Source organism: Scyliorhinus torazame, chromosome 27, assembly GCF_047496885.1.
Source record: "Scyliorhinus torazame isolate Kashiwa2021f chromosome 27, sScyTor2.1, whole genome shotgun sequence".
Taxonomy (NCBI): domain Eukaryota; kingdom Metazoa; phylum Chordata; class Chondrichthyes; order Carcharhiniformes; family Scyliorhinidae; genus Scyliorhinus; species Scyliorhinus torazame.
Window position 1 is genome coordinate 11257297 of NC_092733.1, and position 25616 is coordinate 11282912.

The 25616-nt window shown below is 48.9% G+C and overlaps 1 long non-coding RNA gene across 1 annotated transcript in view; it reads left to right on the forward strand.

The window, feature by feature from the left end:
* Window positions 1–4904: 4904 nt before the first annotated feature.
* Window positions 4905–25616, forward strand: part of LOC140403384 (uncharacterized) — a 34253-nt gene continuing 13541 nt past the window's right edge. Inside the window, exons 1-2 of the long non-coding RNA XR_011938290.1 lie at window positions 4905–5306; window positions 7405–7496. This is a non-coding gene — a long non-coding RNA (uncharacterized lncRNA). The remainder of the gene's footprint in view (window positions 5307–7404; window positions 7497–25616) is intronic.

A 25616-nucleotide genomic window follows, 5' to 3' on the forward strand; every position in this document is an offset into this window, starting at 1 on the left:
TCGAGACTGTGAACAGGATGAATAGCCTAAAGCTTTATTTTGAGGCTTCATTTTTTTTAAAGAAATCAACACATTTTTCCAAGAAGGCAAATAAAAAAGCTGCTTCCCCACAAGGGTTCACTCCGACATTATATTTTGGGAAATGCTTTCAGGAAACGCTCTCACCACTCCCGGGTAAAGGGGTTTCTCCTGAATTCCCTTTTTAATGAGCTTTATTGGATTAATTAGTGACTATCCCCGGATCCAGTCTCACCCACAATTGGAAACAGCTTGTCCCTCTCCGTTGTAATTCTGAAGACCTCGACACGGGGCGGCAAGGCAGCACGGTGGTTAGCACCGCTGCTCCACGGTGCCAGGGACCCGGGTTCGATTCCGGCCTCGGGTGACTGTCTGTGTGGCGTCTGCACGTTCTCCCCGTGTCTGCGTGGGTCTCCTCCGGGTGCTCCGGTTTCCTCCCGCAGTCCGAAGATGCGCTCGTTACGTGGATTGGCCGTGATTGGTCAGGGTGCGGTTACAGATTGTGGGAGTGGGCCTAGGTAGGGCGCTCTTTCAGAGGGTCGGTGCAGACTCGATGGGCCAAATGGCCTCCTTCTGCACTGCAGGAATTCTATGGTCATCTGTCAGCCTTGCCTGGTAGCATATTTCTGTCCATGTTAGCATTGTTGCTTCACAGCTCCAGGGTCCCAGGTTCGATTCCCTGCTGGGTCACTGTCTGTGCGGAGTCTGCACGTTCTCCCCGTGTCTGTGTGGGTCTCCTCCGGGTGCTCCGGTTTCCTCCCACAAGTCCCGAAAGACGTGCTTTTTAGGTGAATTAGACATTTTGAATTCTCCCTCTGTGTACCCGAACAGGCGCCGGTGTGTGGCGACTAGGGGCTTTTCACAGTAACTTCATTGCAGTGTTAATGTAAGCCTACTTGTGACAATAATAAAGATTATTATTATTGAGATGTGTTTGACTGGTGAGCATCACTGTCGCTCCTTGATGTGGTTCTGCAAAACTACCAGGGGTGAAATTCTCCCCCAACGGCGCGATGTCTGCCGACTGGTGCCAAAAACGGCGCCAATCAGACGGGCATCGCGCCGGCCCAAAGGTGCGGAAGTCTCCGCATCTTTGGGGGCCGAGCCCCAACATTGAGGGGCTAGGCCGACGCCGGAGGGATTTCCGCCCCGCCAGCTGGCGGAAATGGCGTTTGGTGCCCCGCCAGCTGGCGCGGAAATGCGGCGCATGCGCGGGAGCGTCAGCGGCCGCTGTCAGTTTCCCGCGCATGCGCAGTGGGGAGAGTCTCTTCCGCCTCCGCCATGGTGGAGGCCGTGGCGGAGGCGGAAGGGAAAGAGTGCCCCCACGGCACAGGCCCGCCCGCGGATCGGTGGGCCCCGATCGCGGGCCAGGCCACCGTGGGGGCACCCCCCAGGGTCAGATCGCCCCGCGCCCCCCACAGGACCCCGGAGCCCGCCCACGCCGCCTGGTCCCGCCGGTAAATACCAGGTTTGATTTACGCCGGCGGGACAGGCAATTTCTGGGCGGGACTTCGGCCCATCCGGGCCGGAGAATCCAGCGGGGGGTCCCGCCAACCGGCGCGGCCCGATTCCCGCCCCCGCCCAATCTCCGGTACCGGAGACTTCGGCGGGGGCGGGATTCACGGCGGCTAACGGCCATTCTCCGACCCGGCGGGGGGTCGGAGAATGACGCCCCTAATTCCTCTGTTAAAAATGGATACTGCCCATGATAAACCACGTGACCAGTTGAATATAGGCTTCAAGAGAGAGAGAGGGAGAGTGAGAGAAGGAGAGGGAGAGCGCTAGAATGTAGTCAGCACTATTTTCTGAGCAAATATAATTTTTGTAAAATGAGGTTCATTTTTGAACGGCAAGATCCCATAATGGACAAAGGAGAGGTTAATCTGTGCTTTTTGTAGGTGGGGCGTTGGTTTGGGGGTGGGGGGGGGGTCATAATATACACCAGTATATCATGGTACAGACACACACTGATGGACATGCAGTGGGACCAATCAGCATACACAACACCGCAGCCAATCACCAGTGAGAGCACACGCACTATAAAGACAGGGGACAGGAGAGTTCCCGCTCATTCTAGTAGCAGCCAGCTCAGAGCACAGAGCTCACAGCCTGCATCAGGACATTTGCCGGAACTGCGCGTTATCATCTAGTAGCTGGGAAGTGGAAGGTCACCTTAAGCCTCTCGGTATTCAAATACTAATTAAAATGAGAAAAATCAATGCACAGGTATGAATTCATCAACTTTATTGAGGAGGGATATCATAACGTGAGAGCCAGTGTGACACAGGATCTTATTCAGCGATCAGTTCAATTAAAGAGCATTGCGCTGGTAATTAAGATTTGCAAGTTGAAGCAGCTGCCTTTAATTTAAAGATCGGTTCTCATTCGGCGGAACAATTGTCAGGACTCTGAGGTGTGTTGGGTAATTTTGTGGTTCCAAGATCACAGGCGCATCCAGCCCCATTGCCACAGAGTTCCTGAATGTTGGTGCCAGTTCTCCCAACCTCTTCCGCCATGTTTTCCCATGGCTTTCCAAAGCGGAATTCATCATCGTCTGAAGCGAACGTGTTTACAGGGCTGGGGGGGGGCGGGGGAGAGCTGGGGGAGGGGGGGGGGGGGCTGTGGGGGGGGGGTGTTGCAGACGGTGTGTAAAGGAAAGGGGACGAGCTGAGCAGTTCTTACAGAGAGCCGGCAGGGACGCGATGGATCGAATGGCCTCCTTTGGTGAAACCGCTCTAAGATTCCAGGCCCACTGGAGGGAGAGGTTTGCATTTCTGTGGCGCCTTCCAATGCCTCAGGATATCCCGGAATGCTTCACAGTCAGGGAGGTGCCTTTTGGAGTGCAGTCACCGTTGTACTGTAAGAAACACAGCAGCCAATTTGTGCACAGCAAGACCCCACACACAAACACGTGATAACAATCAAATAATCTGTTTGGGTGATGTTGGTTGAGGGAGAAATATTGTCTGGAGGGGGTAGGGGTGCGGGGTACCAGGGGAGATCTCAACAGCTTTTCTTCACAAAGTGCCATGGAAGTTTGTACCTCCAGCTGAGGGAATGGACACGCTTTAGTTTCACATGATGTTGGAATGATGATACCACCAGCAGTGTGGAACTCCCTCAGCGCTACCAGCCTGGATTGTATGTTCAGCTCCCTGGGCGTGAACCTTGACCGTCTGACCGAGGGGCCGGTTACCCATCAAGCCCTCCGCCGGCCGCCCTGTTGGTTCCGATTGTGGGTCCGAATGCCACTTCCGAGATCTGAGCACGTGATCGAAACTGGCAGTCTAGCGCGATCATCTGATTGATGTTTGTGGGACCTTGCTGTGTGCAAACTGGAAGGGACAACACGTCAGGAAATTGCCTCACTGGCCAGAAAGTACTTTCCGACATTCTGAATCTCTGCCTCACTGAGCCAATACAGGAGCGCGAACAAATCAGTGCCATTGGCTGGGTTTTCCCGCCGCACTGTCGTGGGCGGCGCTGTGGGGGATGGGGAGGGCCGGACAAACGTCCACCAACTTTTGGCTGGACGATCCCAGCGGCGGGCGTGGCCGTGAAATACCACCCATTGTGTCTGTGACACGGGAGAAAGAGAGCTGAAACGGAATAGTTAGGAGGGTTAGAGATTGCAACCCCACAGTGCGTGTGGGCAAACACAGATTCGTTGACGCCAAAACAATTGGAAAAAAGGAGTCAGGCACTTAGCCTTTGTGAGTCAGCAGTCTAAAGCCGGTGTCATTTCTTCATTTACCGGGTGTTGGCGGTGCTGGCTAGGCCAGCATTTATTGCCCATCCCGAGGAGTTAGGAAGGTGGTGGTGAGCCGCCTTCTCGACCCGCTGCAGTCCCTGTGCTGTAGGTACACCCTCAGTGCTGTTAGGGAGGCGGCTCCAGCGAGTCTCAGTCGCCTCTTCCAACCTCCCTCTTCCTGCCCGCTTGAACCATAGCCTCACCCACAGTGCCGTTGGAAAGCGAGGTCCAGGACATTGACACAACAGTGAAGCATAAACAAAACCAATGCTTGATTGGAGCGAAACGGGAAGGTGCAGGAGAAGAGAGTAAATACTGCGGGGGCAGGTTGGCTGCGGGAAGCATTTGGGAAGGTGACGGAGCCAGGGCAGAGTGAGACACTGGAGGAAACTGTGCTCCTTGGGAATATTAAAGTGAATTATGCTGCGTCTGTATATTATTTAGTTACACCTCTCTTACCGACCAAGAAATTAGTTAGTAAGCAGTTGATACATTTGTGGTTGAAAGTAAGTGATTATTTTTGGGTGTTGGTTGATCATTTCAGATTCTTCAGCAATTTATATTCAGGTTTAATCTTTGCTTGGGGTTATTTTATTTGACAGAGTAGATTGAATAGTTACATTCTCTGGCTCGCGAGCATTATGATTGGTGGAAGGATTAGAGAGGGGGGGGGGTGAGGAAAACGCTTTTCACCCAGACGGTTCGAGGGGGGCTGGAACTCACTGCCTGAAAGGCTGGTGAAGCCAGAAAGCTCTGTACTCATTTAAAAGGTGCCTGGACAGTCACCACAGGTGCCGTAACCTGCAGGGTTAAGCTGGGTTGGGGCTCGTTTTTTTCTTCTCTATCGGCACAGATGCGATGGGCCGAATGGCACTGTAAATTCTATGATAATCTATGACTCTGAGATAGGTGACAAGTGCCAGGAGACTATTGAATTCTCCGCTACGCTACCATCTGACCTGAAGCTTTACGGTCACTTAGTAAGACACCGTAACGTTGGCAACCAGTTTAGAATATTTCGCCCGGCTAAGAGCTGGGTCTAAGAGCAGAGAGAACGGAGCTGCCGTTTTGAGTCGGGGTGGCCCTCGGTGAAAGCTTTGAACCACTCGCTCTCTCCTCTCTCCACAGACGCTGTCAGACCCGTTGCGATTCTCCAGCCACAGGAGATGATCAGCAAGCTCATGGACGCTGCCCTTTATATCTGTCGCCACGGAATCACCTTCCAGACGCACGATAGCTTCTTGACAACACAAACAGTCTCTCTCTAAGCCGGGCCGGGGTAGCCGTCCCTGGTCCCGCCGGAACCGGGATTCTGCACTTTCAGCCTCCGTTATGCCGCCTTTTGCTGATTGCGTAACAGTCACGTTTCCGGGCAAGGTTTAAAGCGAGCCCCTGATTTTCAATAACTGAAGCCACTTAATGATTTGTTTTGCTTGAGAGAGAGAATGACAGACAAGAGGATGCAGGGAGACGTAACACAGGAGCACAGAAAATGTGAACCACACCAAGGGCAAGACACACAGACAAAGCGACAGAGGTACATTGCTTTTAAACATTTAATCAGTCCCGGGATGTGGGCGTCCCTGGCTATACCAGCATTTATTACCCATCCCTAACTGCCCTTGGGAAGGAGATGGTGAGTCACCTCCTCGAATCACTGCAGTCCCCGTGATGCTATTTGCCCAGCATGCTGCTAACAAGCTGCTGTTGAAGGAGCCTTTTGTGAATTCCCAGCAATGCATCTTCTAGACGGTACACACGGCTGCTACTGTGCACCGGCTGTGCAGGGAGTGAATGTTCAAGGTGTTGAGCGAGTGTGGATCAAGCGGGGCTGCTTTGTCCTGGATGGTGTTGAGCTTCTTGAGTGTTGTTGGAGATGCGCTCATCCAGGCAAGTGGGTATTACATCACACTCCTGACTTTGAGTGACAGCCCACCACAGGACAAGAGAGGATCACAGGGGTAGGACTGCAAGAGGACAGAGGGGGAGCTACTGAAGCGCACAGTTATCGATGGAAACGTACACTCAGAAAACTGTCACGATCCAAGCAGATGTTAACACAAGACAAGTCAGATCCCAGGGTGAAATCCCGGCTTGATAGATCCAAACTTTGTTCTTTTTTTTAGAAACCCTGGGGGTCAGTTACTGAACACATTCACAAGAATCTGCCAGTGTACTTTTAACACAAAGAATAAAACGCTTTGTACACAAGAAAAATGAACTATATCACATCGGACGGCACAGTGTTTAGCACTGCTGCCTCACAGCACCAGGGACCCGGGTTCAATTCTAACCTTGGGTTACTGTGTGGAATTTGTGCATTCTCCCCGTGTCTGCGGGGGTTTCCTCCGGGTACTCCTGTTTCCTCCCGTTGTCCAAACATATGCAGGTTAGGTGGATTGGCCATGATCAGTGCGCAGAATTATGGAGGGGGGAATGGGCCTAAATAGAGTGCTCTTCCAGAGGGTCGGTGCAGACTCGATGGGCTGAATGGCCTCCTTATGCACTTTCGGGACACACCAGTCAGAAAGGTTGGAAAGATTTCACTGCAAACACAAGTCACAATATTCCCTTTTCTTTGGAAATACCCTTACAGACGCAGCCCCCAGTGAAGGTTTAGCACCATCTCAACACTGCCACTATTTTCTTGGTCTGGCACAGTTGCAAACGCTCTTCTTCCTGCAGATCTCTCAGCATCCACTGGAGGGTTTTCGTCAGCTGGTATCACTCTCTGAGCACCGCTCCCCCCCCCCCCCGCCCCCGCCCCCCCCCCCGCCGCCACCACCCCAAAAAAACACCTCCACAATCTGAACTCCCCATGACTTTAACTTCAGAGTCAACACGAGTTTCCTAAACTCACATTCCCCAGGGTTTTTCACCAGGGGGCATTAAACGTCTGCCTTCACTGTCTGGTCGGTACACACTAACTCACTGTCCTTCTATCTTTCCCCATGACTCTGTGTCTCTTTATTGCACGGCAACAGTTTTATTTACTTTATGTTATTTTTCCCTAAAATCCCTAAACTACTAACCCCTTTGTGGCCCCTCCCCTTGTTTCAATGGTGGTAACCTCATTAAAAATGCCTGCATACAATTACAATGCAGACATCTCAAATTGGCAAAAAAAAAAATCTCTAACTAAAACTAAAACCATATTCTATTTTTCTTGACACAAATACAAGCTTAAAGTTGCAGATTTGTTTCTGACATTACAACAATTCAAACTTGCATTTATATAGTACCGTTAACATCCACAGGCCAAGACCTAAGTAGACCGAGGAAACTTTGAGTCAAAGGGGGAATCAGGAGGCAGTGACCAGAAGCGTTAGCGAAGAGATGTATTTTAAGGAGGGCTTTGAAAGAGAGGCAGGTTGGTCTGTGGGGCGGCTGGACACACAGGGCAAGAGATGAACAGAGATTCACCCACTGTGAGAGAGACACTGGGGAAAGGAGAGAACTTTTATCACCTGTGTGAGGTAGCTGTGAAGACAAGTTTAATGCAAAGCATTAAAACTTGTACCCGATGTATGCCCAGCCCTGTATTTCTCAATAGCAGCTTTGCAACCCTTACATTATATGTTGTGTTACACCCCAAATCATGTATTTCATGACAGGTAAATTGTCTTTTTTGGCAGCTGAATGCTAATCCAATATGTGTGCCGAATCAACACATCCATTTGGATCAGTCTCCACAGAAATCACAGCGGTGATGGGGATTATCCTTCAGGTGAGCAGTAAGTCTTGTCTCTTACCCCCAACTGGTTCCCATGTGCTTCTCCTCACTCCTCCGGCAACTTAAATAACCTTCTCGTAAGTGTTAACGTGGCCTGTGCTACAATCAATCTGATTTTACACTTTCCTGTTGAACGGAATGATGGAATATACCCCAGCCTCACTATCGATCGGGTTATTCCTTTCTCAAACGTGTCCTGACGGTATCCAACTATTTTCCCTTAGAATCAAACAGCTGAGGAGGAAACTGGACTGGACCAGTCAAATGAACACCGTGGTTACAAGGGCAGGTTAAGAGGGTGGAAATCCTGCAGAGAGTAACTCACTCCCTGATTTCCAAAAGCCTGTCCAACATCTTCAAAGCACAAGAGTGTGATGGAACACTCCCCACTTGCCTGGATGAGCGCAGCTCCAACAACACTCAAGAAGCTCGACACCATCCAGGACAAAGCAGCCCTGTCTGATTAGCACCCTATCCGCCGCTTTCAACATTCACTCCCTCCACTGCCGGTTTACAGTGACACCCACACCTTCCAAACCCCTGACACCTACCACCCAGAAAGGCAAGGGCAGCAGACACATGGGGACACCATCACCACCTGGAGGTTCCCCTCCAAGCCACTCACCACCCCAGAAATATATCGGCCGTTACTTCACTGTCGCTGGGTCAAAATCCTGGAACTCCCTCCCTAACAGCACTGTGGGTGTACCTACACCATGTGGACTGCAGGGGTTCAAGAAGGCAGCTCACCACCACCTTCTCAAGGAGCAATTAGGGATAAAGAACAAAGAACAAAGAAAAGTACAGCACAGGAACAGGCCCTTCGGCCCTCCAAGCCCGTGCCGATCATGCTGCCCGATTAAACTACAATCGTCTACACTTCCTGGGTCCGTATCCCTCTATTCCCATCCTATTCATGTATTTGTCAAGATGCCCCTTAAATGTCACTATCGTCCCTGCTTCCACCACCTTCTCCGGCAGCGAGTTCCAGGCAGCCACTACCCTCTGTGTAAAGAACTTGCCTCGTACATCTACTCTGAACCTTGCCCCTCGCACCTTAAACCTATGCCCCCTAGTAATTGACCCCTCTACCCTGGGGAATAGCCTCTGATTATCCACTCTGTCTATGCCCCTCATAATTTTGTAGATCTCTATCAGGTCGCCCCTCAACCTCTGTCGTTCCAGTGAGAACAAACCAAGTTTATTCAACCGCTCCTCATAGCTAATGCCCTCCATACCAGGCAACATCCTGGTAAATCTCTTCTGCACCCTCTCTAAAGCCTCCACATCCTTCTGGTAGTGTGGCGACCAGAATTGAACACTATACTCCAAGTGTGGCCTAACTAAGGTTCTATACAGCTGCAACATGGCTTGCCAATTCTTATACTCAATGCCCCGGCCAATGAAGGCAAGCATGCCATATGTCTTCTTGACTATCTTCTCCACCTGTGCTGCCCCTTTCAGTGACCTATGGAGCTGTACACCTAAATCTCTCTGACTTTCAATACTCTTGAGGGTTCTACCATTCACTGTATATTCCCTACCTGCATTAGACCTTCCAAAATGCATTACCTCACATTTGTCCGGAATAAACTCCATCTGCCATCTCTCCGCCCAAGTCTCCAAACAACCTAAATCCTGCTGTATCCTCTGACAGTCCTCATCGCTATCCGCAATTCCACCAACCTTTGAGTCGTCTGCAAACTTACTAATCAGACCAGTTACATTTCCTCCAAATCATTTATATATACTACGAACAGCAAAGGTCCCAGCACTGATCCCTGTGGAACACCACTAGTCACAGCCCTCCAATTAGAAAAGCACCCTTCCATTGCTACTCTCTACCTTCTATGACCTAGCCAGTTCTGTATCCACCTTGCCAGCTCACCCCTGATCCCGTGTGACTTGACCTTTTGTACCAGTCTACCATGAGGGACTTTGTCAAAGGCCTTACTGAAGTCCATATAGACAACATCCACTGCCCTACCTGCATCAATCATCTTGGTGACCTCTTCAAAAAACTCTTTCAAGTTAGTGAGACACAACCTCCCCTTCACAAAACCATGCTGCCTCTCACTAATACATCCATTTGCTTCCAAATGGGAGTAGATCCTGTCTCGAAGAATTCTCTCCAGTAATTTCCCTACCACTGACGTAAGGCTCACCGGCCTGTAGTTCCCTGGATTATCCTTGCTATCCTTCTTAAACAAAGGAACAACATTGGCTATTCTCCAGTCCTCCGGGACATCACCTGAAGACAGTGAGGATCCAAAGATTTCTGTCAAGGCCTCAGCAATTTCCTCTCTAGCCTCCTTCAGTATTCTGGGGGAGATCCCATCAGGCCCTGGGGACTTATCTACCTTAATATTTTTCAAGACGCCCAACACCTCGTCTTTTTGGATCTCAATGTGACCCAGGCTATCTACACACCCTTCTCCAGACTCAACATCCACCAATTCCTTCTCTTTGGTGAATACTGATGCAAAGTATTCATTTAGTACCTCGCCCATTTCCCCTGGCTCCACACATAGATTCCCTTGCCTATCCTTCAGTGGGCCAACCCTTTCCCTGGCTACCCTCTTGCTTTTTATGTACATGTAAAAAGCCTTGGGATTTTCCTTAACTTTATTTGCCAATGACTTTTTGTGACCCCTTCTAGCCCTCCTGATTCCTTGCTTAAGTTCCTTCCTACTTTCCTTATATTATACTGGCCTAGCCAGAAAGCCCACATGCCATGCATGAAGTAAGCCACTCAACTAACAATGTCAACCTTTTGAAAGAGTTCTTCAATTAGTCCCACCCTGTACATTTTTCACTTTCAAATATTCATGCACAAGAGCTTTTTGAAAGTTCCGAAACTGCTTCCATCCCCCTTTTAGACAGTGCCTTCCAGTTCATCGCAATTCACTGCAGTCAACAGAATATCTGCTCACTTTCTAGCTAATTATTTTAAATCTGGGCCCTCTGGCAATTAACATCTCCTGCAAGTGGAAACATTTCCTCCTTATTTACTGTCAAAGTGCCTCAGAGAACATTAGTAATTATATCTTTAATTAAGGTTTGCAAGTTGCCTTTCTCCTCGATGTTGTTGGCCTGTGATTTACCTGCATCAGTCTCACTTTTTGAAAATGAATATTACATCGACCACATTCCAACTTTCCGTTCCGTGTCTCGAGATGCTTACTGGATTTTCCAGACGGCGGTTTCATATTCTCTGGAGTAAAATGTCTCCCTCTCTACGCAATCTCCTCATTATGCAGTTAAGGCCTGTGCGTTACACTGCACTGTCCCTTTAAGATTGTTTTGGGATCTCACACCCACACAGAGGGAACATTTGCTCCCATTGTATTTGCGATCGGACCTGCCCACCCAGCACACTGTCTGGCAATTGTTTTTCTGCTCTCTCTCCCTCCCTCAGTGTATTTATAGCTTTATTTCCCCAAGGTGAAGTGAGTCCTATTGGGAGTGCAAAGAGTTTAAACAAGTGTGCACACCCTACAGAATAAAAAAAACATATTGGTTAGCGTGTATTGCAAATGGATTGGGGGACAGCATAAGCCTAACTTGCCAGTTGGGAAAAGGAATTAAATGAATGAAATGAAAATCGCTTATTGTCACAAGTAGGCTTCAAATGAAGTTACTGTGAAAAGCCCCTAGTTGCCACATTCCGGTGCCTGCTCGGGGAGGCTGTTACGGGAATTGAACTGTGCTGCTGGCCTGCCTTGGTCTGCTTTCAAAGCCAGCGATTTAGCCCTGTGCTAAACCAGCCCTTGGAACTTGGGGGGATGGGCGGAAGGTTGGGAGTCACAGCCCTCTCGGACCTGATATTACTTTCCCAATTTTGTTGGGAGCAAAGCCAGTGGGCACCCACCCTATCAACTTCCCAATGACGGGTTTGCTGAAAATTCCCACGAGTTGTCATTTTGAACGATACCAAAGATTCTTATTTTCGGTGATGTTATGTTCCTCCACCCAGTTTGGTGATCGTGTTAAACTTTGCACTCTGTTTCATTTACCCTCCCCCCTAACCCCCCCCCCCCCCCAACCACCCCTCACCTCACCCCACCCTGTCGTGTTAGGTACACTGGTCTAACACTGGCTGCAACTGGATGCAGCTTAGATCAGAAAGATACTCCAGACCTTGAAGTTGGTTCAATCAGGTTTATTGAACTAATAGCACAGTTAGCACAGTTCTCTGTGAGTTCGACTCTCTCCTAACCTAAGTGTGGTTACTCTGTCTGACTGAACCAGACTATCTCTTAGCCACATGCTGGAGGTGTGAGATTCTAACAACACCCTTGACTGACTCTCTTGATGTTCATCGGTGGAAAGAGGTGGAGTGTGAGTGCCTCGTGTCTTTTATAGTCAGACCCCACCCCTGAGTGTCCTGCCTGCTTATTGGTCATGTCCTGTTCTCGGTGTCCATTAGCTGCTTGTCTGTATCTCATTATGTGTGTGTGTGTGCCTGCATATCATGACACACCCCTGCCAATTTCCTCTGTCCATTTCTGAAATGTTAATTTCTGCAATCTCTGAAGGTGGCAGGAACTCTTCACTATCTTACCCAATGAGTCTTCACTATCTTACCCAATGAGTCTTCACTATCTTACCCAATGAGTCTTCCACTATCTTACCCAATGCGTCTTCACTATCTTACCCAATGAGTCTTCCACTATCTTACCCAATGAGTCTTCACTATCTTACCCAATGAGTCTTCCACTATCTTACCCAATGAGTCTTCCACTATCTTACCCAATGAGTCTTCACTATCTTACCCAATGAGTCTTCACTATCTTACCCAATGAGTCTTCCACTATCTTACCCAATGAGTCTTCACTCTCTTACCCAATGAGTCTTCACTATCTTACCCAATGAGTCTTCACTATCTTACCCAATGAGTCTTCCACTATCTTACCCAATGAGTCTTCCACTATCTTACCCAATGAGTCTTCCACTATCTTACCCAATGAGTCTTCACTATCTTACCCAATGAGCCTTCACTATCTTACCCAATGAGTCTTCACTATCTTACCCAATGAGTCTTCCACTGTCTTACCCAATGAGTCTTCACTATCTTACCCAATGAGTCTTCACTATCTTACCCAATGAGTCTTCCACTATCTTACCCAATGAGTCTTCACTATCTTACCCAAATGGTTTTCCTCTCCGGTTGACCACTGCAGCCCTCTTCCTCAACAGGTACTGTTTCAATGGGTAACTGTGAAGTGTAGGAACCCTGCCTGACTCCCCCCTGGCGTTTCATATTCAATACTTCAACCACTGAAATTGATTCACTTGCGGCATACTCAGGCGCAAAAACGAAAAACTTCCCGTATGCTGGCCAGTCCGCGCCACCACCGCTGGGCCCAGTATTCAACTCGGTGGCGGCTCAGACCTGCAGCCTGTCAGGTCCCCGACCATGTGGTTGAGGTTAGTGATGCCACTGTCATGGGACTGAGCATCAGAGGGTTAAAGGTGGGCGTTACAGTGCCACCGAACATGCTCGCCGGCTAACGTCACCACACTTGTTTGCACCCCTGTCTATTGCAAGGTATGTTTTATTTCTGTAAGTTTTCTATTAGAACAAGACCGGCAGCACGGTTCAATTCTCGTTCCAGCCTCCCCCGAACAGGTGCCAGAATGTGGCGACTAGGGGCACTTCATTGAAGCCTACTTGTGACAATAAGCGATTGTTATTATTCTTATTATTCTCTCCCCTTGCTGCACAGATGATGCCAGCTTCCTGGTACCTTGGCCAGGTGTCATTCCTTTCCTTTGAGTCTTGCCAACAGCTTGGCATGACACTTGGCTGCAGTTGGGGCTTTTCACAGTAACTTCATTGAAGCCTACTTGTGACAATAAGCAAATTGTTATTATTATTATTAGTAGTAAGAGAATCAGCCTGAGCCAATAATGTCCTTGCGCCAGATCCTGGTAGGGGAAGTTGGAGATAATCAGTAACAGGAATCAATAATAATAATAAGAAGAAGAATAACCTTTTCTTGTCACAAGTATGAAGTTACTGTGAAAGCCCCTAGTCGCCACATTCCGGTGCCTGTTCGGGTAAGCGGGCACGGGAATGGAACTCGCACTGCTGGCCTTGTTCTGCATCACAGACCAGCACACTGAGCAATGCTGACTTACCCCTTTCGCTGGTGCCGGGCCGGGGGGGCGGGGGGCGGGGGGGCGGGGGTGGGGGGGGGGGGGTCGCGGTGGGGTAGTGGTCATGTCACTAGTAATCGCGAGGCCCACACTGATGCTCTGGAGACACAGGTTCAAATCCCACCACGGCAACTGGATGGAATTTCAATTTGATTAATAAAATTTGGAATATATAACTAGTCTCAGTAATGGTGACCATGACAACCATTGTCGATTATTGTTCCAGCCATCAATGCGGCCGAGGTTGACCAACCTGACCACGGGCCACCACCAAGCCTGTGAGGGTGCGGGCAGCTCAGTAATCGCAATGGGTGATTCAGTAATCGTGCATTCGGCAGTAATTCCGCCATCTTTAGTTAGTTAAAGACATTTTTCAGCAGGAAATGTTCAAAGTTTAATAACTTATCGAATCAGAATCCCTACAGTGCAGAAGGAGGCCGGTCAGCCCATCGGGCCTGCACTGACCCTTCGAAAGAGCATCTTACCTAGGCCCAATCACCCCCCCCCCCCCCATCCCTGTAACCCCACCTAACCTTTGGACACTAAGGGGGAATTTATCATGGCCAATCCACCTAACCTGCGCATCTTTGGACTGTGGGAGGAAACCGGAGCACCCGGAGGAAACCCACGCACACACGGGGAGAACGTGCAGACTCCGCACAGACAGTCACCCCAGGCCGGAATTGGACCCGGGTCCCTGGCGCTGTGAGGCAGCAGAGCTGACCACTGTGCTGCCATGCCGGTCTACAGGTCGGAAGCTTGTCTTAGTTGGTTTGATACTAAGTGATGGTAAATAATCTCGCATTGTGGTTAACCCCATGAGTAGACCAATTTGCAGCTAACTTTGGGGGTTAACACTGTGGGGGAGAGAGGGAGGGAGGGAGGGAGAGAGAGGGAGGGTGTGTGTGTGTGTGAGAGAGAGAGAGTCTGCCTCTTGACGCACCCTCACAGCAATTTCAAAAACATTAAAACATTTTAAAATGGTCACACCTGGCTGGTCCACCGGCATGCGGCCCAGCTGTATCCAGCCAGGTGGGCGAACCTCACAGTTTGCCTTGAGCACTGGCCTCACATTCTATCCTCCAAGTGTCTGGCCTATAGGTCCTGACAGCTTAGAGAGGGGAGGGGGAGAGGGGAGGGGGGTAGGTGGGGAGGGAGGTGGAGGTGGCAGGTGGGGGTGCGATGGAGGGCCCGATATGGAGGCAAATATTCAGCCTCTCGTTATGGTGCCAAAATGGCAGCGAGACCCATGACGTGTTAAGTATCAATGCTCCTGTTGAATGGAACTTGGGTGTGTATCAGATATTTTGAAGATAGACTGACAGGGGCATTATTATTATCAATCATTGCTTGGAATCTTACACCTGCCTGGTCCACATTGCCATCATCGTCTGGGAGGGACTTGGTAACATGCATCACATTTATGTTGTGCTCATCCATGTGTTGAAAGAAAGGCCCTTGATCCTGTTTTCCTTTGGGAATTCAATGCCATGAATTTCAAAACATAATCTCTCATGACGATAAAATAAATGTGAAAAAGCCCCATAGAATTACAATTGTCACTGAAACCCACAATCACATTCCGTCTCTGGAAATCGCTGGGAGGCGGGATGGGAACATTTTGGGAGGCATTGACTCTTAACACCTTTCCAAAGTTTCCCGTCCCACCCTTGCTGATGGCCCCTGAATAGGAAATCCCGCCCAAGGATACAAGCAGCCTTTATGTAATTCAAACAAAGATTTTGATCTATGGCTACAGCAATGTAGTTAGTTATTAACTAGACTAGTAAAACCAGCTTGGACTGACAAGTAGTAAGTAACATTCGGGCCACACAAGTGCCAAACAATGACCATCTCCAATGAGAGAGAATCGAACTATTGCCTCTTGACATTCAATGGCATTACCATCACTGAATCCCCCACTCTCAACATCCTGGGGGTTACCATTGATCAGAAACTGAACTGGACCCAGCCATAGAAATACTGTGGCTACCAGGGCAGGTCAGAGACTAGGAATCCTGCAGCAAGTAACTCACCTGACTCCCCAAAAGCCTGTCCACCATCTACAAAGCACAAGTCAGGAGTGTGATGGAATACTCCCCACTTGCCTGGATGAGTGCAGCTCCAACAACACTCAAGAAGCTCGACACCACCCAGAACAAAGCAGCCCCGCTTTATTTGCACTCCATTCACCACCTTAAATATTAATTTCCTCCGACGCCCCAATAGCAGCCGTGTGTACCATCTACAAGATGCAGGAACTCACCAAGTTTCCTTTAGTTGCATCTTCCAAACCCACGGCCACTACCACCTACGAGGACAAGAGCAGCAGATACCTGGCAACCCCACCACCTGGAGGTTCCCCTCCAAGTCACTCACCGTCCTGACTTGGAAATATATCGGCCGTTCCTTCACTGTCACTGGGTCAAAATCCTCGAACTCCCTCCCTAACAGCACTGTGGGTGTGCCTACACCTCAGGGACTGCAGCGTTCAAGAAGGCTGCTCACCACCACCTTCTCAAGGGCAATTACGGATGGGCGATATATGCTGGCCTAACCAGCACCGCCCACATCCCATAAAAAAAGAATTTTTAGAAATCCAGAGCTTTCATTGTTTAACCCAGTTGTAAAGGTCAATTCAGTTCACCTGCTACCAGGAAACAATGACCCAAAAGGTTTTAGGTCGAGTTGGTTAACTGACTGGTTCGTTATTCGCTCTCAGAAAAGGAAAGCTGCCGTTTCAACCTGTACTGGCCCTGCTCGCAAAACCACTCCAGACAATATTATTGGCACATCACCAAAATGTCCAAGTTCCCCAGAGATGGATAAGAGGAAAAGAGGAGAACAGGGTTTCAGGATTGTGTTGTCAAACCGTGCCCAAATGTGGTGGAAAGGCAACTTTCCCCAAATCCAAGAGGGTGCTAATAGTGCCAACCACGTGAGTTCCTCGTGATGTCAGGAGGTCCCAGCGTGCTTAACGGTCAATGACGTATTTTCGAAGTGCAGTTACCTGTTATAGAAACACAGCAGCAATTCTGTGCGTGGCGAGTTCCCACAAATAGTGTTCACTTTTTTATCAATCTCCCGGAAGAATGGTGAGTCCGTAATTCCCCCATTGCTCTCACCATGGCAACGCCTCAGCCAGAGTCAGCCTGCCAACCAATCGACACAACCATTTTTTCCTGTAGCATAAATATTTGTGATCGTTTGAAATTTTGAATTAACATAACACATAGAAAATAGGAGCAGGAGGAGGCCATTCGGCCCTTCGAGCTCATCATCCAACTTAATCGCCCAATCCCTCCTTCCGCCTCATAGACTTTGATCGCCTTTGCCCCAAGTGCTATATCTAACTGCTTCGTGAAAACACACAGATTGAACGGAAATGAATCAGAGTCCCAGTTTGAAGAATCATGGAGTTTACGGTGCACAAGGAGGCCATTCGCCCCTCAAGTGTGCACCGGTTCTTGGAAAGAGCGCCCTGCTTAAGCCCACGCCTCCACCCCATCCCCGTAACCCCACCTAACCCTTTTGGACGCTAGGGGCAATTTATCATGGCCAATCCACCTAACCTGCACATCTATGGACTTTGGGAGGAAACCGGAGCACCCGGAGGAAACCCACGCAGACACGGGGAGGACGTGCAGACTCCGCACTCCATTTTTAAATGTTGCCCTAATCTCCGGAGCCCCCACTGAGGCCAAGGACCGTCCCCGCCCCATGCCCTAACAGACTAATTAGGGGGTTCTCGAGCATAGAACATAGAACATTACAGCGCAGTACAGGTCCTTCGGCCCTCGATGTTGTGCCAACCTGTGAAACCACTCTAAAGCCCATCTACACTATTCCCTTATCGTCCATATGTCTATCCAATGACCATTTGAATGCCCTTAGTGTTGGCGAGTCCACTACTGTTGCAGGCAGGGCATTCCACGCCCTTACTACTCTCTGAGTAAAGAACCTACCTCTGACATCTGTCCTATATCTATCTCCCCTCAATTTAAAGCTATGTCCCCTCGTGCTAGACATCACCACCTGAGGAAAAAGGCTCTCACTGTCCACCCTATCCAATCCTCTGATCATCTTGTATGCCTCAATTAAGTCACCTCTTAACCTTCTTCTCTCTAACGAAAACAGCCTCAAGTCCCTCAGCCTTTCCTCATAGGATCTTCCCTCCATACCAGGCAAAATTCTGGTAAATATCCTCTGCACCCTTTCCAATGCTTCCACATCCTTCCTATAATGCGGCGACCAGAATTGCACGCAATACTCCAAATGCGGCCGCACCAGAGTGTTGTATAGCTGCAACATGACCTCATGGCTCCGAAACTCAATCCCTCTACCAATAAAAGCTAACACACCGTACGCCTTCTTAACAACTCTCTCAACTTGGGTGGCAACTTTCAGGGATTTATGTATATGGACACCGAGATCTCTCTGCTCATCCACACTGCCAAGAATCTTACCATTAGCCCAGTACTCTGTCTTCCTGTTATTCCTTCCAAAATGAATCACCTCACACTTTTCTGCATTAAACTCCATTTGCCACCTCTCAGCCCAGCGCTGCAGCTTATCTATGTCCCTCTGTAACTTGTAACATCCTTCCGCACTGTCCACAACTCCACCGACTTTAGTGTCATCTGCAAATTTACTCACCCATCCTTCTACGCCCTCCTCCAGGTCATTTATAAAAATGACAAACATCAGTGGCCCCAAAACAGATCCTTGTGGTACACCACTAGTAACTGGACTCCAGTCTGAACATTTCCCATCAACCACCACCCTTTGACTTCTTCCAGCTAGCCAATTTCTGATCCAAACTGCTAAGTCACCCTGAATCCCATGCCTCCGTATTTTCTGCAGTAGCCTACCGTGGGGAACCTTATCAAATGCTTTACTGAAATCCATACATACCACATCAACTGCTTTACCCTCATCCACCTGTTGGACACCTTCTCAAAGAACTCAACAAGGTTTGTGAGGCACGACCTACCCTTCACAAAACCGTGTTGACTATCTCTAATCAAATTATTCCTTTCCAGATGATTATACATCCTATCTCTTATAAACCTTTCCAAGATTTTGCCCACAACAGAAGTAAGGCTCACTGGTCTATAGTTACCTGGGTTGTCTCTACTCCCCTTCTTGAACAAGGGGACAACATTTGCTATCCTCCAGTCTTCTGGCACTATTCCTGTAGACAAAGATGCCTTAAAGATCAAAGCCAAAGGCTCAGCAATCTCCTCCCTAGCTTCCCAGAGAATCCTAGGATAAATCCCATCCGGCCCAGGGGACTTATCTATTTTCACACTTTCCAGAATTGCTAACACCTCCTCCTTATGAACCTCAAGCCCTTCTAGTCTAGTTGCCTGAATCTCAGTATTCTCCTCGACAACATTGTCTTTTTCCTGTGTGAATACTGACGAAAAATGTCCATTTAGCACCTCTCCTATCTCCTCGGACTCCAAGCACAACTTCCCACCACTGTCCTTGACTGGCCCTACTCTTACCCTAGTCATTTGTTTATTCCTGACATATCTATAGAAAGCTTTAGGGTTATCCTTGATCCTACCTGCCAAAGGCTTCTCATGTCCCCTTCTGGCTCTTCTTAGCTCTCTCTTTAGGTCCTTCCTAGCTAACTTGTAACTCTCGAGCGCTGTAACTGAACCTTCATGTCTCATCTTTACATAAGCCTCCTTCTTCCTCTTGACAAGTGTTTTGACTGCTTTAGTAAACCACGGTTCCCTTGATCAACCACTTTCTCCATGCTTGACAGGTAAATACTTATCAAGGACACGCAGTAGCTGTTCCTTGAACAAGCTCCACATTTCCATTGTACCCATCCCCTGCAGTTTTCCTCTCCATCCGATGCATTCTAAGTCTTGCCTCATCGCATCATAATTGCCTTTCCCCCAGATATAACACTTGCCCTGCGATATATACCTATCCCTTTCCATCACTAAAGTAAACGTAATCGAATTGTGGTCACTATCACCAAAGTGTTCACCTACCTCCAAATCTAACACCTGTCCTGGTTCATTACCCAGTACCAAATCCAATATGGCCTCGCCTCTCGTTGGCCTATCTACATACTGTGTCAGGAAACCCTCCTGCACACATTGGACAAAAACGGACCCATCTAAAGTACTCGAACTATAGCGTTTCCAGTCAATATTTGGAAAGTTAAAGTCCCCCATAACAACGACCCTGTTGCTTTCGCTCCTATCCAGAATCATCTTTGCAATCCTTTCCCCTACATCTCTGGAACTTTTCGGAGGCCTATAGAAAACCCCTAACAGGGTGACCTCTCCTTTCCTGTTTCTAACCCCAGGCCATACTACCTCAGTAGACGAGTCCTCATCAAATGTCCTTTCTGCCACCGTAATACTGTCCTTGACTAACACTGCCACCCCTCCCCCTCTTTTACCACCTTCCCTGAGCGTACTGAAATATCTAAACCCCGGCATCTGCAACAACCATTCCTGTCCCTGCTCTATCCATGTCTCCGAAATGGCCACAACATCAAAGTCCCAGGTACCAACCCATGCTGCAAGTTCACCCACCTTAATCCGGATGCTCCTGGCATTGAAGAAGACACACTTTAAGCCACCTTCCTGCCTGCCGGTACACTCCTGCAACTGTGAAACCTTACTCATGACCTCACTACTCTCAATTTCCTGTATACTGGAGCTACAATTCAGGTTCCCAAGCCCCTGCTGAACTAGTTTAAACCCTCCCGAAGAGCATTAGCAAATTTCCCCCCCAGGATATTGGTACCCCTCTGGTCCAGGTGTAGACCATTCCATTTGTCGAGCTCCCACTGACCCCAGAATGAGCCCCAATTATCCAGAAATCTGAAACCGTCCCTCCTGCACCATCTCTGTAGCCACGTGTTCAACTCCTCTCTCTCCAAATTCCTTGTCTCGCTATCATGTGGCAAGGGTAACAACCCAGAGATAATAAATCTGTTTGTCCTAGGTCTAAGTTTCCACCCTAGCTCCCTGAATTCCTGCCTTACATCCCTGTCCCTTTTCCTACCTATGTCGTTGGTACCTATGTGGACCACGACTTGGGGCTGCTCCCCCTCCCCCTTAAGAATCCCGAAAACACGATCCGAGACATCACGCACCCTGGCACCTGGGAGGCAACACTCCAACCGCGAGTCTCTCTCGTTCCCACAGAATCTCCTATCTATCCCCCTAACTATGGAATCTCCAATGACTAATGCTCTACTCCTCTCCCCCCTTCCCTTCTGAGCAACAGGGACAGACTCAGTGCCAGAGACCTGTACCCCATGGCTTATCCCTGGTAAGTCCCCCCCCCCCCAACAGTATCCAAAGCGGTATACTTGTTACTAAGGGGAACGACCACAAGGGATCCCTGTACTGACTGCTTCCTCCCAGCCCCTCTCACCGTCACCCATCTATCTTTATTCTTCGGAGTAACTACATCCCTGAAGTGTCTATCTTTGACTGCCTCTGCCTCCCAAATGATCCGAAGTTCATCCAGCTCCAGCTCCAGTTCCCTAACGCGGTTTCTGAGAAGCTGGAGATGGGTGCACTTCCCACAGATGAAATCAGCAGGGACACTGATGTCGTCCCTCACCTCAAACATTCTGCAGGAGGAACATTGCACTACCTTCCCTGCCATCCCCTCTAGATAAAAAAAGAAAAAGAAAGAAAGAGCTTACCTGTCATTCACTCCCCTTCTCAGCAAGCACTCACTCAGCAACCTCTGTGCCCCGCAGGATAACACCTGAGGGAAAATAAAATAAAAACTACTTACCAGTCACCAGCCAATCCCTTACCTGCAGGCTGTGATGTCAGACCACAATGCACCTATGCAAATTTCCCCCGCAACAGTCAATCAGCAGCTATGCTCTACTGCCCTCTGCTGGATGCTTGCCTTCACTTGAACAGCTAGGGTCTCTTGCTCAGGTACACCTTCAAGTTAGGATGACCACAATGCACGTATGCAAATTTCCCCCGCAACAGCCAATCAGCAGCTCTGCTCTACTGCCACCTGCTGGATGCTTGTCTTCACTTGAACAGCTAGGGTCTCTTGCTCAGGTGCACCTTCAAGTTAGGGTGAGCACACGGACGTATGCAAATTTCCCCCGCAACAGGCAATGAGTAGCACTCTACTGCCCTCTGCTGGAGCAATCAGCACCTTACCTCGTAAGGTCAGGGCAGCCTCCGGCTCGATTTCTGGCATGGGCAAGATGCCACTTAGGCACCTTGGACTGCCAACCTGGCACCAAGGAAGTGCCCCTGCAGCCTGGCAGTGCCACCTGAGCACCTGTCAGTGCCAGCGTGGCATCCAGGTGGCACTGCTAGGGTGCCAGGTTGGTAGTGCCAGGGTGCCTGGGTAGCATTGGGAATGCCAGGGTACCACCTTACCCAGAGCCCGACCACCCAGGGTCAGGCCCCCCACCAATCACCTTCAAAATCCCCCCAAGTGCCGAGACGCCTGGTCCACTTTGTGGAACTCAGTGCTAAACGGCGCCTGCTCAGCGTCTCCGAGGCAAAGCAGTTAGATCCTACGCCTTGGGGAACTCCGGCGCAAACATATTTAGGTGAGGTTAACTGCGGACTTAAATATGCAAATCTAGATCCTGCCCATTGTGGGCGGGATGCAGATCGCGACGCCTCACAAGATCTCATTAGATGTCGCAATGCGTAACAAGCTTCGTAAATCTTGCGAGATTATCCCGCCTCATTGCGACCCGAGTCGGGTGCAATGATGCCGTTAGTTCATGCCCACAATGTTTTGCCATCAACTACTTTCTGTGATTATGAATTCCCCAGGCTCTTCTCCCCCTGGGTGAAGAAATTTCTCCTCATCTCGCTCCGAAGTGGTCTACCCCGTACCCTCAGACTGTGACCCCTGGTTCTGGACACTCCCCCACCATCGGGAACATCCTTTGTGTCTAGTCCCGTTAGAATTTATAGGTTTTTATGAGATCCCCCTCATTTTTCTGAACTTTAACGAATGCAATCCTAACTGACTCAACCTCTCCTGCCATCCCAGAAATCAGTCTGGTGAACCTTTGCTGCACTCCCTCAAGAGCAAGAACATCATTCATCAGATAAGTGGACCAAAACTGCACACAGTATTCCAAGTGTGGCCTCATTAAGGCCCTAAATAATTGCAGCAAGACATTCCTAAACTTGGAAAGGCCAACATACCATTTACCTTCTTTACCGCCTGTTGCACCTTCATGTTTACAGTGTTTGACCTGATGGATGCAAAATGAAAAACTTTGACAACCTGTGTCTCACTTCAGCGATGTACAGCAATGTGATAATGGTCAGATAGTCTGATTTCTTATTATGTTAAAGATGATATAGATGCAAGTTGTTTTAGCAAGATTTCAGTAAGAGACGCAGAGGGATATGAGGAAGAGCTTTTTACGCAGCTCGCCACCCAAGCTCAATTAGGAATGGACAATAAATGAAGGCCTTGCCAGTGACCCCACAACTTCATGGAAAGAGTGAATAAAGCGCGCCTAAATTCCGCTCAATGAGCGGGACTGTGTATTTGTGAGCAACCCAAACACATTTAGAAGACAATTTGTCAGCAAGGTGCTGGGGTAACATTGAAGCAACTAAGCCCGGAATTGATGCTCCCTCACCTGAAACATCCTCAATGATACAAAACGTGTGGGCGCTCGACTGTGCAAAACATGATTTACCAGCTGAAGGACTCCCTCCGCTACAATGTCCAAAAATCCAGGAAGGACACAAATAACCGAAAGCAAACATGTCACGGAGCGAGAGTAATGAATTGTCGACACAAATAAACAGTAACAGTCAACAGATTGACGCTTTGGCAAAGTATCAACCAGGCAAGCTGCCAACGGCATTCACATAAGAATTAGTTCAGCGTTTTGGACAAGGTGTGAAGGACCCACCCAAAAGTATCAATATGACCTCCACGGAATGTAACGTTGCCAGATAATCGAGCAGAATCTCTTAAACCCACTGTGTTGTCAATGTGGGCATTCAAGATCGGAACGTCATCATTAATTCAGCATCGAAAAGAGGGACTTGTTGCTGTCAGTTTGCATCACTCCGAGTCCGCCTTCGTCAGATCTTCACTTTCTTATGTTTCTCCCACCTCCAAAAGCCCTTCTTTTTAAAACAAAAAGACACAAGCCTCTGTTTCCACTATTTCATCTCCTCTCCTCGCCCCTGCCCTGCCCTGGCCTTGGGATGCTTTGTAACATTGAAGGATGTAGTGCGAGCTGGTGCTTCCTGTCTCCTCTTTGTAAACTGGCGTGAAAGAGAGTGGAAGGTGCCTCAGAAGGAGGAGTGGGGAAACTGCTTTGGGGGAAATGCATTTCCCCCTCACATGCTAGAGGTGTGGATGTGAAACGGAGCTGGTTTCACCTTGTATCGCCTGGCATTAATGGAGAAGCAAAGACCTTAAAGTGGGCATCCATACCATCTGTCCAAGTTCTGTGCAAGAGTTATTTGGATTAGAAAAGCAAGTAGTGAACGATAATACAACTTGCAACTATTAACGAAGCATGCAGCACCCATACCTTTACCAATAGGGCACAGAATACAAAAGGAAATTGTTGAACTTGCATGAAAGAATGGTTTGGCCTCTACCAGTGCATTGAGTCCGGTTCCACCACACTTTAGAAAGGATGTTGAAGGCACCAGGGAGATACAGAAAAGATTCACAAGAATGGTTCCGAGAGCAGGTCAGGGATGGGAATCCTGCGGCAAGTAACTCATCTCCTGACTCCCCAAACCCTGTCCACCATCTGCAAGGCACAAGTCAGGAGTGAGATGGAATACTCTCCACTTGCCTGGATGAGCGCAGCTCCAACAACACTCGAGAAGCTCAACACCATCCAGCCCTGCTTCATTGACCCGCATCCACAAACATTCACCACCCCCCCCCCCCCCCCCCCCAAGCTGCCCTCCACCACCGGCACACAGTGGAACCGTCTGTTCCTCCTCCTGTCAATTTCTCCTTTTATACCTTTCGCTCTTATGTGGTCAAGCTTTCCATTCTCATCTGTTCCTTGTGGGAGTGAGTTCCACCTTCTCACCATTCTCTTGGAAAAGAAGATTCTCCTGAATTCACGATTGGATTTTTCTGTGACCATCTTACATTCCGTGCGCAGCACGCTCGCACAGTGGTTAGCACAGTTGCTTCACAGCTCCAGGGTCCCAGGTTCGATTCCCGGCTTGGGTCACTGTCTGTGCAGAGTCTGCACGTTCTCCCCATGTCTGCGTGGGTTTCCTCCGGGTGCTCCGGTTTCCTCCTACAAGTCCAAGGACGTGCAGCTTAGGTGGATTGGCCATGCTAAATTGTCCATAGTGTCCAAAAAAGGTTAGGTGGGGTTACGGGGATAGGTTGGGGGTATGGGCTTAGGTAGGGTGCTCTTTCCAAGGGCCAGTGCAGACTCGATGGGCTGAATGGCCTCCTTCTGCACTGTAAATTCTATGCTTATCTGTGATTCCCAATAATACTAAGTCTGCAGAGAAAGTAGACAACCTTGCCAGGAAAAAACATCTTAAGCCTAGGAGGAAGAAGTATCAAAACGAAAGCCTGAACATCAGAAAGACATTGACTGGAAGTCATACCAATGCATCAAAGATCTCTATCTTTTTATTTATATCTTATTTCCATTTTCACACCCTTTCCTCTCTGTGTTGTTTGTCTGTGTGTGTGTGTCGGTGTATGTGTGTAATGGTGTGTGCGTGTATGGTGGTGTGTGTGTGTGTGTATATAGAGGAGTCGGGTAATTAAGAAGGGGGGGATTGGAAAAAGGGATGTTAGATAGTCAGTTACATTTTATATCCGTTTAATTCTAATACTGTACATAATAAAAGGTCACTTGTCTCGTGAAGTTACAAACTTTGGTGACTATAGTTTATTGGGCTCGATCTAAGGTATTTGAAATACAATCTAATTTCACCTGTGTTGTAACTG